Source organism: Eucalyptus grandis, chromosome 11 (genome assembly GCF_016545825.1).
Source record: "Eucalyptus grandis isolate ANBG69807.140 chromosome 11, ASM1654582v1, whole genome shotgun sequence".
NCBI classification, from domain to species: Eukaryota; Viridiplantae; Streptophyta; class Magnoliopsida; order Myrtales; family Myrtaceae; genus Eucalyptus; species Eucalyptus grandis.
Window position 1 is genome coordinate 22,807,625 of NC_052622.1, and position 13,889 is coordinate 22,821,513.

Consider the following 13,889-nt stretch of genomic DNA (forward strand, 5'->3'; position numbering starts at 1 on the left):
GTTCCAGTCTCTGTTCCTGCATTTGAGCCTACAACATGGCCTATTTCTGACCCTTTAGTAGGCCTTACAACAATGTACTGTATCAGGATTATGACCGATTACAATGATTTGAATAATTAGACATCTACTCATTTTTATGGTGGAAAACAAACGGAAAAAACTTCTCAAATTACAAGTGCATGATAGAGGAAAAGCATAAGAGAAGCCAGTACACCTAGTCAATCATCAAACTCTATCAAATATGAACTGAAAAGTTACTAAGGCAAATAGGATACTTACCTTACAGCAGGGCTTTCTGTTTGCCCTTCAGTAGGCATTACAATAGGGCCTTCTATCCTCCCTTCAATAGGCCTAAGAATAAGCTCTTCAGCAGGTCTTGTCCCTAGCACTAAATCAGCTTGCTGTTGATGCTGCTTTTTCAGCTCACAACATTTCTTATTGTGCCATTCCTTGCAACAATAGGAGCATTTTATCTTTGCCCTAGTCCTACTCATCCTCTGACTTGATACCTCTTCCTGCTGCATTCTTCGTCTCCTCTTTAACCTTCCTATTTGCTTCTTCAATGACAAAGGTAGAGGGCTTTCATGATTTGTTGGCTCCCAAAATTTGCTGCTTCCAATAGGCTGCATCATTTGGGTTTTCTTGCTTCATCTGAACAGCACAAATGGCATGGGCACAGGGAATTCCATTCAGTTGCCAGGCTCAGCATGAACACTTTCTTCTATCTAGGTTGACAACATACTTATCCTGATTTTGAATAATCTCATATCCATTATCTCCATTCCAAACTGGATGGCAGAACCTACTAGCAGCAATGTTTGTATCTAATCTCTTCATAATCCTAGGGCCACAGTCTCTAGTCCATTTCGTAACCCCATCTCTTTGCCTATGCAGTCTAGTCATCACCATAACTCGAATATAATAAAGCATGCTAATGATTAATTTACACATGGCCTATAAAATTCTGCCATTGAAAGCTTCACTGAGATTGTTATCAATGATATCGCATTTGAACTCTTCGGTGAAGAAGGCCCGACACCAATGCTTAGCTTCTATCTAGAAGAGTGCATCAAAGCCTTCTTTTGTCAGTTGCAACAATCCTTGTTTGGCTAATTTGAAATCAGCCATGTTGGTACTCTTTGCTATATGTCATGCTTCTGCAGCCTATCTCCTTTGAAGTTCCTTGATCAGTTTGCATATATGTGCCTCGCGCACATTCTATGCTCAGCATATGGCATCAACTCAGCCAATGTAGGAATAAGTCCCTACAAAAATTCAAACCAATAAATACAAGTCAGGGAAAATATGCAAGTGATTAATATTAACAGGGAGTGAATTAATTGACAATGAAATTACCTTTTGTTGGTTGCTCATGAATGCCCATCCTCCCCCATCAGTTATCTCAAGGTCGACTATTAAATTTTTTAGGAATCAGGACCAAATATCCTTGTTCTCTATCTTCACCACCGCCCAAGCTATCGGAAACATTTGATAATTAGCATCTCTCTCCATAACATCCAACAACTCCCCCCTGCATAAACCCTTTAGAAAGCATCCATCCAATCTTATAACTCTTCTACAACCAACCAAGAAGCATCATTTGCAAGCATCAAAACAGATATAAAATCTATCAAATCTAGACCCAAGATCAGGGAGTGGCCTCTCCACAACCTCTACATATACCCCACTAGATGGATTTTGAAACATGCATTCACCAGCATAATCCCATACCTACGCATATTCTTCCTTATACCCACCCATCAATATTTTCATCACCCTCATCTTAACTCTCTTGCATTGATTCCATGACACATTAACCCCTACTTGCTCCTTCACTAACTGTTGAAATTGAGGACTCTTGATTTCGGGCATTGCTTTGATAGTGTTGAAAAAATAATTCGATAACCACACTTATTACCCTTTTATTGTCAATGATAATTGGACAAGTATGCTCCTCCTGGAAGGACCTAATCTAGAATGACCCACTCTTACTCAGCGTGCCATAGAGCTTTCATGAACAATTAGGTTGTGAGCACTTAGCTCTCACAAATTCCTTCGTGTTTCTAATGAATTGAACGCTCCACTTTGTTCACCAATGGAGTTCTTCATAATAGCTTCCTTGAACTATTTGGCATCATCAAATCTCATGCTCACAGACAAAATAGGTTTATCAACAGTCGAATCATAGCAAGGGTACTTACTTTTTCTTCGACGAGCTGGTTCTTCATCATCATTGTCAAGCTCATTCTCCGAACCAGCAACTTTATCGCCGTAGCTTTCTTCATCTTCACTTCGATTACCTTCAGCTGGAGCTTCGTCCCTATTTACTGGCGCGAGCCTCTTTGCTAAAGCTGCAAGTTTTTTCCTCAGAAATTCTCTTTGCTTTTGTCTTGACTGTGCGAGTTCATCATCATCTTCGTCACTTGGGAAATTTATTGAAGCCAAATATTCATCTTCCAATTCACTGGATAAAGCAATTTCCCATTCTAATCCAATAAAGTCTTCATCGCCCACATCTTCACCCAAATCTTCACCCAAGATTTTAGGACATCTCCCTGTTTGTTTATCTCTATCAATATGACTTCTCTCTCTCTTATTTTGCCCTTTATCTACCTAAACTCATCCTCAACCCAATTACTTGTTTGAATTGAATCCCTCACTTCTTCAGTGGTGGTTTGCTCATCCCCATCCTCATCCTCACCATCCTCACCATCACTATAATACTCAAGATATACCTTAGCTTCTTCGCCGAAGATAATGGTAAATTATATCCTTAATACCATTATCGTCATTAAAAAATCTCAAGCCATCCTTCAATTCCTTCTCAGAAACACAGTAATGTAGTTTTTGCACTTTGCATCGTAAAAAATACACCAAATCCCTCAAAAAATCAATATATGATGGCTTCCGAACATTGACATAGATAATACCTTCATTTCCACCAGTATATTCCTAATCCTCGGTGTCAATAAGAAACTCTCCACCATAGCAAATAATGACACCTACCTAATTCGCGTCCATGTCGATGTTGCACCCAATGAAAAAAAGAAGTCATTACTCATTGGGACCACATGACAGAATCAACAACTTCACATGCAGGTCCTTGTCATTTTGTTGTCAAGAAACAAATGCGACTAATCTCCCCAATTCGGTGCCTTCATAGAAACAAAAGAAATCTAATTGAATAAATAAAGTGAGGTCTCCACCACCCATTTTTCAATTCAATTACATTCAGTACCCCACTATTTCCCCCACAGAAGCAGTCTAATTAATTATACAAATTCGGTCTCACCACTGTTTCCCTCCGAGTCGAGCCCCATTTTCCCCTCCACGCCCTATTTTTCTATTCGGTCCCTACAAAAGAAAGCAAATAAACGATGGAACCCTCAATTTTTCTATTCGGTCCCTACAAAAGAAAGCAAATGAACGATGGAACCCTCAATTTTTCTATTTGGTCCCCACCACTTTCCCCTTGAACCGAGCCCTTAATTTGCCCTCCACACCCTAACTTGCCCATCGGAACCCTAAATTTTTCACTAAATTGACCCATGTAGAGAACATGACAAACTTGAGTGAGCGAGAGTTGGGGACGCAGCCAGCGAACGAATGTGAATGACGGCGCAACTACAACGGTGGCCAAGTGACGGCGGGTGAGCAAACGATGGTGGGTGAGTGAGCTACAGCTGGCGGCGTCAAGCAAGAATCGTATACGAACACCGTGTTTGGCCATAGTGAATCCACTCCTCTATTTTACAAAACAACGATCATTTTGTAAGTGATCCATGTGGAATGGTAAAACAACATTGTTTCTTACGAAGAAAGGATAACGGCGTCATTTTATGCCATCCACCATGGACAATCTTAAGAATTGTCGATTTTTTTTAAATATAAAATCCACGTAATCATTTTGGCCGGAATCTCTCGCCGATGGCACTAAATTGATCGTTTTTTCTCCGATTTGACACTTAAGTGATCCGATGGAAACTTTTGGCACCAAAGTGAGCGCCGTACACAAGTTATGGCACTGATAGTGTACTTCACCTTGCCTTTAGCAATCCTATCCCGAACAAGCTCCAAAGTGGCGTGACCAACAGACATACTGATTGGTTGGAAAATTCCTCTTTCCACCCCAATCACATCAGCCAGAGTGTCCACATCGACCACAAATTCTTTGTCCCTAATCGTAAAGGAAAATCTATTCGCATCTAAAAAAGATAGATTTGAATAGAAGTAAGCCGTAAGTTCTTGGTAGGCGACAGTTATCTCAGAGCAAAAACGTTCGAGTTGAAGGAGTGCAAACTTCTCCCTCAGTTTCACTTTCAACGAATCAAGAAAATCGAAATCCACACTTCTAGGGTTCATCACCCCTCACTTCAGCAGTTTAGAATAAGTCCTCTTGTGGTCCTTAGAACGAAAAAGATCCGTCCTTTCACCACAAACATCTGCAGCGTTGCCCATCCTAGGCTGAAAACTTGTGAACATCCTTTCATCGTCATCTTTCCCTTCAGGCTGATTAAATGATCCAAACCGTGGATCACTTGGAAAATTTACAAAAACCCTTGCCGCTGCACCAATAGGCGCAATGCCCATGCTTTCCATTGTCCTTAAAAAATGAGTTTCATTTCTGTACCCTTTTTCGCTCAAAAACTCATCAATGAAAGACATTGTAGTACCACCCTCCTTTAATGGAGAGTAGAGTTTGAAGAGAAATTCGGGCTTAAGAGTCCTTACAGGTTCAGCATCTACAACGATCTGTTCTTCAGTATCTTGCTGTGAAGGAACTTGAGTCCTAGGTTGAGAAGAGTGATGCGGTTAAGAATGTTGTTGTTGACTTTGCTATTGCTGTTGTGGAGAGTCTTCTTCCTCGGTCAGATCAAAGTGCATAGGACCCTCACGCATATGCTATAGTCCCCTGCTTGCAATTCTAGAAGACTTTCTTTGCGAAGACATTGTCACTTTCTTTGGGAGATTTCTTAACTCAATTGTGAAAAAAGATGAAAGCTTGTCGAATTAAACTAGAGAGAAAGTATGAGAAAATGGAGTTTTGTATTCTAGGGTTTGTGAGTGAAAACAGAGAAGAAGAAAATCGACAGTATATAAGGCAAATGAAACGAGGTATACAGATCGTCATAAAGGAAAAAGATAAAACTGCCTTTATGAAAATGAAAAACTGCTATAAATTCAAAACTAAAAAGATAATTACTAAAAATAAAATAAGTAAGTAACGATTCAAAAGTAAACGTACCTTTTCAAATTTTCATCCAAAAATTAAATTACTAATAGAATTAACTTACAGTCACAACTTTTTGGTTATTCGAGTCCGATCATCTTTAGACTTTAAGCGATAAAAGATATAATGTTCAGTCTGGTGTGAATAGACTCAAATAGATTTTTCTCTAGTGGCTTTGTAAATGTCTGCCACTGATTCTTCGAGTCAATAAATTGTATCATAACTTCTCCATTCTGAACATAATCTCTAATGAAATGATGTCAAATTTCTATGTGCTTTGCTCTTGAATGAAGAATTGGATTCTTTGTGAGATTGATAGCATTGGTATTGTCTCATTTAATCTCGGTGCATGAGTCTTCAATTCCAAAGTCTCTTAGCTGTTGCTTTATCCATAAGATTTGAAAACAATAGCTTCCAAGAGCTACATACTCTGCTTCTACTGTTGAAAGAGTTACAGTACTCCGCTTCCTTGACAACCAAGACACTAGCTTGTTGCTCAGCAGTTGGCAAGTACCAGAAGTACTCTTTCTATCGACTCTGCAATCTACTAAATCTGCATCTGAATATCTAAGGAGAAAAGTCTCATTCTTTGAGATACCACAGACCTAGCTTTGAAGTAGTTGCAACGTATTTGATGATGCGTTTTACAGCACTTAGATGAGATTCTTTGGAATTTGATTGGAATCTAGCATAAATGCAAACACTAAATAAAATGTCAAGTCTAGAGTAGTAAGATAAAGAAGTGAACCAATAATACTCTGTAGAGCTTTTGGTCAACTTTCTTTCATCCTTTGTCTTTATCCAACTTCAAAGAGCTTGACATTGGTATCTCAGTCTTTTTGCAGTTCTCCAATCCGAACTTCTTGATGAATGAAAATTCATTCCTTCAATTATTTCACTCGTAATCTGAGAAAGAAAGATAATTCACCCATCATGCTCATCTCAAATTCATCCTACATAGATTTAGAAAATTTCTTGCACAAATTTTCATTAGATGATCCAAAGATAATATCATCAATATAAATTTGAATGAGTAGAAAATCTTTACCTTCCTTTTTAATGAACAAGGTAGTATCCACCTTCCCTTTAACAAAACCATTTTGAATTAGAAACTTACTTAACCTGTCATACCATGCTTGAGGTGCTTGCTTTAATCCATATATGGCCTTTTTCAGTCTGAAGACTAAGTCTAGCCTTTTTGGATCTCCAAATCTAGATGGTTGTTCCACATAAACTTCTTCTTGGATAAAATCATTGAGGAATGCACTTTTGACGTCCATTTGGAATAACATGAAATTTTTATAACAAGCAAAAGCAAGCAATAATCTAATTGCTTCTAACAATGCCACTAGTGCATAGGTCTCATTATAGTATATCCCTTCTTGTGTATATCCTTTGGCCACGAGTCTTACTTTGTTTCTAACCACTTTTCCTTTCTCATCCATTTTGTTCCTGAAAACCCATTTAGTTCCAATAATAAATTTACCTTTTGGTTTAAAAATTAGCTTCCAAACATCGTTGATGCTGAACTCTCTGAGCTCTTCTTACATAGTTTCAATCCAGCTTTCGTCAGCTAAGGCTTCTTCTATGCTTCTCGCCTTTTGGATCTGGTACGAATTCCTTCATCAATGTTGCTAATGATGAGTTCCTTGGGATGACTAGACTTATGTTTCCAATTACTGGTTGGTTTGAGGGTTTGTTGATCCTTTGCTTCAGTTGAGTCTACTAGTTCTTCTTGTTGTTGTTCTTCAGAAGTCTAAACCACTTCAGGAGAAGTAGACTTTGTAAGGTCTAGAATAGGTTCAGAATCTTCAAGTTGAGTCAAATTCAGCTGATTCTATACAGAGTCTTGGAATTTGGCATTCATAAATTCTTTTACAAACTGAGTCTTCTTGTTGAATATTGTATTGGCTTTGCTTGAGGTTAAGTATCCAAGGAAAATTCCTTCGTCTGATTTTTTTCTCAAACTTACCAATTCGATCTTTTGCATTTTTCAAAACAAAACATTTACAACCAAACACGTGAAAATAAGAAACATTTGACTTTTTCCCTTTAAAAACTTCATAAGGAGTTTTCTCTAAAATGGGCCTTAAAAATACTCTGTTAATGATATAGCAAGCTGTAGAAACTGCTTCAGCCCAAAAGGGTTATTGCTTTCAATTAAAAGGGTTATTGCCATCTCCTGTAAAGATCTATTCTTTATTTCCACAACTCCATTATGTTCTGGAGTATACGGAGAAGAGAAAACATGCTGGAAACCATATTTATCACAAAATTTAGCAAAATCTTGATTTTCAAACTCACCTCCATAGTCTGTCCGTATTCTTGAAATAGCATAACCTTTCTCATTCTGAACTTTCTTGGCAAACTTTGAAAAGTGAGAAAATGTTTTAGACTTACTTGCTAGAAAGTAAACCCAAGTAAAGCGAGAATAATCATCCACTATTACTAGGCAGTATCTCTTTCCACTAATGCTTTGAGTTCTGGTTAGTCCAAAGAGATCCATATGTAGAAGCTGCAAAACACGATTAGTAGAAACTTGATTTATAGCTTTAAAAGAACTTCTAACATGTTTTCCCAAAACACATGGCGTACATAGATCAAACTTTTGATAAGTCGGATTGGGAAGTCCACAAACAAGTTTCTTAGAGAAGATCTAGGCAATTTATTTCATATTAACATGGCCAATCTTTCGATGCCAAAGGTTTGCTTCATCTTGAATGGATAGTAGATATTGAGAACTTTCTGGTTTTATATCCAAAAGATAAATATTCCCATGTCTTCGTCCAGTGAAAGATTGAAAAAAGTCTTTACTAGTTCCCGAATAAATTCCCTCTTGAAAATTGATTTTGAATCCAGTATCGCACAGTTCACTAATGATGAGTAGATTGTAATTTAATCATTCCACCAAGGAGACATTGTTGATTGTGAGCCTTCTAATTTTCACAGTTTCACATCTAACAATTCTTCATTTGCTGTTTCCACCAAATGAGACTTTTCCACCATTTATTTGCACAAGTTTAATGAAACAACTCGAATTTCCAGTCATGTGTCTTGAACAGCCACTATTGAAAGAATCTTTTCCAACTTCTCAGATCCTATTGAAAACCTTTTTGTAATATTTGAAATGTCTTCTTTCAAAAAAAAATATTTTCCTTTGAAAGAGAATCTGCACTTTCTTTCAAATTGACAAAATTTTTGTCTAGATTTTCAAACTTCTCTTTCCAAGAAGTTTCTTGTTACTTCAGTTTAGAATGCTCCCTCTTCAGCTCAGAAATCTTTTAAGAGAGGTTTTGAAACTAAGACAAAGTTCATCTATGTACTTTGAGACTTTAGCAGGAATTTTTAAATTACTAATCTCGATTTCATTGTCTAAATCTAAGTTTGAATCTGTTTTAGAGTCTGGGTCTGATTTTGAATTTGCCATTAGACATATATTGGCATATTTTTCATCACTTTCTTCACATTTAGTGTCGCTCCATGTCTTTGCTTTGAGAACATTTTTGTATTTTTCAGTTCTTCCCTTCTTTTTCTTCAACAGAGGACAATTGAGTTTGATGTGCCCATTTTTCTTGCATTCAAAACATATCACATCTTTGTTGACTTCCCTTCTTTTCTTCAACAGAGGACAATTTAGTTTGATGTGCCCCTTTTTCTTGCATTCAAAACAGATCACATCTCTGTTGACTTCATCATCCTCAGTTGATTTGTTCTGAAACTTTTGAGTCCCTTACTTCTTCCAGTTGAATCTTCTTCCTTTTCTATTCAACTTTCTGAATTTCCTTATCATGAGTGCTAGTTGTTCATCATCCAAATCATCTTCTGAATCTATATCAGAATCATTGTTAGATTTTAAAGCAATTGACTTCTTACCTTTAGGATCTTCTTGCTCATTAATTTGCTCCAATTCATCTGATTTAAGTATGCCAACTAGTTCGTCTACAAAAAGCGACATGATCCTCTAGGTTACTCTTATTGAAGTCTTCACGTGATTCCAGTCTTTGGAGAGTCCACGCAACAATTTATTAACCTTCATTGGTCCTGAGATTGGCTGTCCCTTATATGCTAAACCGTTTACAATTTCTGTGAAACAACTAAATATGTTAGTGATAAATTCTCCTGGCTTCATCTTGAAGGCTTCATACTGTCCAAGTAGAATATTAATTTTTATTTCTTTAACTCGATCAATTCCTTCATAGGTAACGTGCAACCTATTCCAGACTTATTTAGTTGTTTCAAAAGATGAAATTTCGTTATACTCAGTAGGAGATAAAGCACAATATAAAGAGTAAATGACTTTACCATCAAGAGCTTATCTCTTGGTTATTTCTTCTTATGCCATTTCGCCAGCGTCTGCAACTTCTTTTCCTCTTTCTGAGATTAATGTAGCTTTGGGGATAATCCGTTTTTTCAACTATGTCCCATTCCAGGGGATCTTTCAATCTCAGGAATGCCTTCATCTTATTTTTTTTCACACATTATATTCATTCCCATCAAAGTAAGGAGGTCTGGTGTTGCTTTGGCCTTCAACCAAACTTAGAGCCAAAATACTAGCCATAGATCTTTAACTCAGAAGTAAAAACACTTCAATAAAATGAGCACACAAGCTCTTATACCAATTGAAAGGACTAGTAAGAACACCTAGAGGGGGTGAATAGGTGTTAAATGAAATTTTCGTAAGACTTTATGAAAGTAAATTGCCTTTAGAAGATAATAGACTAAAGATGTAATCAACTATAAGCAGATATAAAAAGCTACGAGTTAAAGTAAAGAGTTCAGGGAAAGAGAATAGAAACACAAAGTTTATAGTGGTTCGGCTTAGATCAAGCCTACGTCCACTCTCCCACACTAACAGCCCACTGGCTGGATTCCACTATGAATCAAAAGAGATTTTACAGTCTCACGTTCTTGACTTTATAGTGTAGATCCTCTACTACACTCTTTCAAAGTCTCACAAGTGTTTGCTCTTTCTTTTGAGTACAAGTTAAGCTCAACAATTGAAATAGCAAACTGGGAAGCTTCAAACTTTGAAATTTTTCTTTCATGCACACACTCGAACAACTTGAGAGTCTTCCTTATATACTCCTCCATGCCTCTACAACCGTTGGCACTTTCCAAAGGAGTTCTTCCAATCTACCCGTTGGACAGAATAAATCAAGGAGATCTCGAGTTGTTTTAAGAATGTAATAAAAGCCCATTAATCATGCTCGCCCATACAATCAGGATCTTAGTTTTCATAAGTAGAACCTTTCAAGTATACTTCGTCTTTCAAAAGATTTGATTATTCAAATTGATTTCAATAAGAATAATTGATCATAAGATGTTATATCCAGCCATAAGATCTTCCACAAACCATATGAATGGAATCCTTGAAGATAAACGAACATCTGGATAAGTTTTCATTCTTCCGTCTGGAATCTGTCAGTGGTCAGACTTTGAGATTAAAGTCTAGTGGTCTTCAGACTTTGTCAATAGTGTCTGAAGTTCTTCAGACTATAACACTTAAGTCTGCAAGTCTTCAGACTAGATTTTTTGGAAAAGTTTTGTCAGCTTCAAAATAATAAGGAATTTTCTCTAACACCGTGGTGTTGCCAGACCACTTTGACCAACAGGATGGTCTTTGTACGCAGGACTTGCTCTTTTTTGTCCACAATCCAAACCGGGCTTTCAACGTATGACACTTGGTCATCCACGTTCAATTCTTCAAAATTAAGCACGTGGGTTAAGTCAGGCTTGTACTTCCTCAATATCGACACATAAAAGACATCGTGCACTTGCACCAATCTTGGCGACAACGCAAGATGATACACTAAGGTCCCAATTCTCTTTAGAATTTCAAATGGACCTACGTACCTCGGACTCAGTTTGCCTTTCTTGCCAAAGCGCGAAGTTCCCCTCATTGGTGACACTTTCAGAAAAACGTGATCACCAACTTAGAATTTCAATAATCTCTGGTGCTTATCTACGTAACTTTTCTGTCTGCTCTGAGCGGTCTTTAATCTGCCTTTGATCACTGCTACGGCATTCACTGACTATTGGACCAACTCTGGGCCTGTAATCTTCCTTTCCCCAACTTCATCCTAGCACACCAGTGTCCTACACACTCGGCCATACAACGCTTCAAATGGAGCCATCTGGATGCTCTATTGATAATTGTTGTTATAGGCAAATTCCACTAGGTGTAACTGTTCTTCCCAACTTCCTTTGAAATCTACCACACAAGCTCGCAGCATGTCCTCGAGGGTTTGAATTGTCCTCTTAGGCTGGCCATCCGTTTAAGGATGATATGCCGTACTGTACTACAGCTTGGTACCTAAAGTACTCTGTAAGCTCTTCTAAAAGGCAACGGTAAACCTCGGGTCTCAATATGAAGTTATTGTAACCGGCACTCTATGCAGACAAACTACTTGATGCACATACAGATTTACATGTCTATCCAAACTGAGGTCCTTCCGAACTGTAATGAGGTGGGCCGACTTTGTCAGTCCGTCAACTACTACCCAAATTGAATCATTTTCTCTCTAACTCTTTGGTAGTCCGATCACGAAATCCATCGTGATATGCTCCTATTTCAGCTCTGGGATCTCGAGAGGTTGCAGAAATCCTCCCGGCTTGCAATGCTGAGATTTAACCTGCTGACATGTCAAACACTTAGCGACATGCTTGGCGATATCCACCTTCATACCTGACCACCAATAGTGTTGACATAGATTCTGATACATCTTGGTACTTCCAGGATGAATGCTGTAACTGCTACAATGTGTTTCAGATAAAATGTCATCTCTAAGCCTCACATCGTCAGGTATAACCAAATGTCCTCGAAACCTCAGTATTCCTTCATCAGAAATCTGAAAGTTAGCCTTTTTTCTCTCGGTGTCCTCCTGTAGAATTTTCTGCACATCTGGATCTGTCGGTTGGAGTAGCTTGATTCTAATCTAGACATATGGTTCAATTTTGAGGGTGGCCATTAGACTCGAAAGGTAGCCTACCTCAAACTTGAATACCTAATCTTGAACTCTCTCGATTAAGTTCCACTCCTTAATTAGATTATGAGCAACTGAAGACATTCGACTCAAAGCATTGGCGACCTTATTCGCCTTCCCAAGGTCATATAGGATATCACAGTCGTAGTCCTTTAGCAATTCCATCCATCGACGTTGTCTCATGTTCAACTCCTTCTAAGAGAATAGGTACTTGAGACTTTGATGGTCCGTGAAGATCTAGAATTTTTCTCCGCACAAATAGTGTCTCCAAATCTTCAGGGCAAAAATAATCACCATGAGTTCTAAGTCATGCTTCAGATAATTCTATTCATGAGGTCTCAATTGACGGGAGGCGTATGCAACGATTCTACCATGTTGCATTAGCATGCAACCCAATCTTCGAATGACGCATCATTGTAGATCTCGAATCCTCTAGGACCAAATGGAATGGTCAGCACAGGTGCGATAGTCAGCTTTTGCTTCAGCTCTTGGAAACTATGCTCACACTTGTCTGTCCACACGAATTTCTCTTCTTTCTTCGAGAGTCTTATTAGTGGCGACACTAATGATGAGAATCCTTCCACAAACTATTTGTAATAACTTGCCAAACCCAGAAAACTTCTTATCTCAGTCACTGTAGTCGGTCTTGGCTAATTGATCACGGCTTCAATCTTGCTTGGGTCCATAGAGATTCCTTTGCCTGAAATCACATGCCTTAAGAAAGCAACACGAGTCAACCAAAACTCGCACTTGCTAAACTTGGCGTACAACCGATGAACTCTCAGCAAGCATCTGCAACACCAACCTCAGATGACTCTCATGCTCTTCATCACTCCTCGAATACACCAGAATATCATCGATGAACACGATCACAAACTGATCTAGATATTCCTTGAATACTTAGTTCATCAAATCCATGAAAGCAGCTGGAGCATTCGTCAACCCGAATGGCATCACAGTAAACTCATAACGACTATACCGAGTATGAAATGCTAACTTTCGAATGTCCTCCTTCCTAATTTTCAAGCGATGATATCATGTCCTCAAGTCAAGCTTCGAGAATATCGATGCTCCTTGCAGTTGATCGAACAAATCATCGATCATCGAGAGTGGATACTTATTATTGATCGTCACCTGATTGAGTTGCCGATAGTCGATGCACGGGCACAACGAACCATATTTCTTCTTCACATACAGAATTGGTGCTCTCCAAGGTGATGCACTAGGACGAATGAATCCCTTATCCAATAGCTCTTGCATCTGCACCTTCAGTTCCTTCAACTTTGATAGTGTCATCCGGCAAGGAGCCTTAGAGATTGGCTCTATCCCGGGTGCTAACTCAATCACGAACTCAATTTCTCTTTCTGGTGGCAATCCTGGCAATTTCTTTGGAAAGACATCTGGAAATTCTTGTACCACAGCAATGTCTTCCATCTTCAACTCCCCAATTGTCATATCCACGATAGTTGCCAGGTATCCTTGGCAACCCTCGCCTAACAAATGAGTTGCCTCTGGCGATGAGATCAAGATAATCAAGGGTCCTCCTCGATTTGCGACAAACTCGAAGCTCTCACCCTCTAACGGATCAAACTGAATCGCTTTGCGATAGCAGTCTATCTTAGCTCATTGCTTGGTGAGCCAGTCCATACCAATAATTAAATCAAAGCCGTGCATGG